Source organism: Heteronotia binoei, chromosome 2 (assembly GCF_032191835.1).
Source record: "Heteronotia binoei isolate CCM8104 ecotype False Entrance Well chromosome 2, APGP_CSIRO_Hbin_v1, whole genome shotgun sequence".
Lineage (NCBI taxonomy): Eukaryota > Metazoa > Chordata > Lepidosauria > Squamata > Gekkonidae > Heteronotia > Heteronotia binoei.
In genome coordinates this window covers 57,129,084-57,131,850 of record NC_083224.1, presented here as the reverse complement: position 1 = coordinate 57,131,850, position 2,767 = coordinate 57,129,084, and positions in this window count along the sequence as shown.

The window sequence follows — 2,767 nt, the reverse complement described above, 5'->3', positions numbered from 1 at the left end:
GCCGGACTGGGGAAAACTTGGGGAGTGATAAAGCTTGGAGCGAGAGGTGAGCGGGGAATAAGGGAAAGGGGTCGGGAGAGGCAGCGCAGGGTCTCTTTCCCGGTATTTCAGCAAGCGGGTTGTCTCAAGCCTGGCTTTGTTTAAAAACCCGGCTGTCTGTGCTCGACACTTGGGGAGAGAGACTCACTGCGTCTCTGTGCCTCTTGTGAGCTCGTGTCGATTGAGAGACGCTTAAAAGTCTTATAGGGAAGAAGGTATAAACTCACACACTCGCCCCTGGACGCAGAGTACTTAAAGTCACTGAGGAAATGTGGTTCGATCACTGCCGGAGGAAATTGGGATCCGCGGCTTTTAAAATTGTCGACTCAGCCTTATCCTACAGCCAGCCTGACTTTTCTCATCAACGTTCGTTCCTCCGTTAAGGAACCTTCGCGTTTCCGCTCTGTACCAGTGAGTGAGTCTTCTAGTACAAGAGGAAACCAGAGTTTTCCTTGTTTTCATGACAGTGGGGAAAGCGTCCATAGGTTCAAAGTCCAGGTTACACCACAGCTAGCATACAGCTCCCCAGTAGAGAGGTTGTGCACATTATTTGCTACTAAATTCATTTTTACTAGAGATGCTAGGGATTGAACCTAGGACCTAGGATGCCAAGCAGATGCTCTGCCAATTGCCTCTGAGCCACGACTCCTCCCAATATTGCTGGCTAAGCTAAAGCTTTCAACTAATTTAACTACAGAAATCCAAGAGAAATTATTCTTATTGCATAGGCATGTTTAACTTGAAAATCCCTCTGGACTAGAGAAATTTACTTTTAACTTTCCAACTTAATTGTTCATGTTGGAGACACACTTGTTTCTCACCAAATTCTTAGCTTGTATGCATTTGTACTTTTGTAATTCATTTCTACCAAACAGACGACTTACAGTCCTAAATTAATGTGCACAGGATCTGAAATTAACTTGATCCTCTAGGTGTGCTCTCTGTGTTATCGTCCCATTGGTTCAAGAGCAGCTCCTGGGATCAAAAATCTTTTTCCATTTGTTGAGAGGGGAAGGCCAATTTTTGTGATTCTCTGTTCCCACTGCAGATTCCCAGTATGTCTCCCACACTTTTTTTGGGTTTATCTACCTAAAGGAGCACCATTGGGAGGCGGCAAAGAAGGCTGCAGAGAGAGGGAGAAAGTGAGGAAGATGTCTTTCTCATTTCACACTCTTTAGGATCCAAGCCTGACTTCCGAGAATAATGCAGTTTGGTGACATTGTATTTTACTGTGAGGTAGGGGGCTAGATTGTCAATCTAAATAGATTGTCAATCTAAATAGTCCAGACTCACTCAAACTTGTTAGAGATTGGAAACTAAGCACTGTCAGTTGGGATCAGGGGTGAAATTCTAGCAGGAGCTCATTTGCATATTAGGCCACACACCCCTGATGTAGCCAATCCTCGTAAGAGTTTACAAGGCTCTTTTTTGTAAGCTCTTGGAGGATTGCCTACATCAGGGTGTGTGGCCTAATATGCAAAGGAGCACCTGCTGGAATTCCACCCCTGGTTGGGATTAATATTTAGATGAGTGCCAAAGAAGACCAGGCCTGCTATCCAGAGGAAGGTAATGGTAAACCATCTGTGCATGGAAAACACCATGAAGAGTTGACATAAATCATTTGTGATTTGATGTAACTTAATTGTTATTATTAGGAGGCTAGATTGCCCCCATTCTACTGCTATGCTGAAGTTTTATAAGTAGTTGCTAAATGTTGCCAAATTCAGTGAGCTATTTTGAAGAACCTTTTTGATGTAAACTGGATTAAATTCCCCCAGAACTATTATTCAGCATCTTTCACTAATGAAGATATAAATCAACAGAATTAAATAAATAAATATCTGCAGTTTACTTACGTTAATTTCTATTGAAGCAAGTTATATCTCGTATCTTCTTTTATGTCACACAAATTTATTTACCATCTTCCCTTTGTTTAAATTATATAGGTAGGTATACAAAATATTTAAAAAAGTCATAATCATCAGATGCTGTTCATGGTGTAAACAGTGTATGGACATTTTGCCCATTTCAGTGGAAAAACATTGCTTCTTTGATGTTATGCTCCATTTTTAACATTTTAATTTCATTAGTTTAATATTCTATATTTAATCTTGTTTAATCTAATTAGTCCAGTAATTTTCCAGAATCAATCAATCCTCACTTAAAGGAGGATCTCTACATTTTTACAAGGTCATTCATTATCTTCCCATTTTACAACTCCATTCCCTTAACATCTTTCTTTTCAGAGGGGTCAGTGTTCCTCAGCAAAAGATTGATTTGTAGTTGCAGTTGGTCAAAAGCTACATAATTGAAGAGTACTACTACACATTCAGATGTGGGTATTTACATCAGACTGAATGTTTTACAGCCCTTTATCAACTATGGAACAGCTAGCTTTGAGTTCAGTCACACCTTAGAAGAAAATATTTTTTGGTAAGCCACTAGTGTTCCTATCTGTAGCAGAGAACTGCTTTTAGGTAATGTTCCTACTCATGAGAAAATTCTCATGGTGACATCCTAAACAGAATCACACCCTTATAAGTTCATTGAGGTCGGTCTACTCAAAAGGTTATAATTCTGGTTAGGATGCCACTGTTAAATGCTCACTTGTCAGAAAAAGAAAAATATTCTTAACAGGCTCAAAAAGTCTAGCAATTATTATCTGTGGAGCACTCCATCTTGATTGAAAGTAGAAAGCTTTGTATGCACAGAATCAATAGTTGTCACA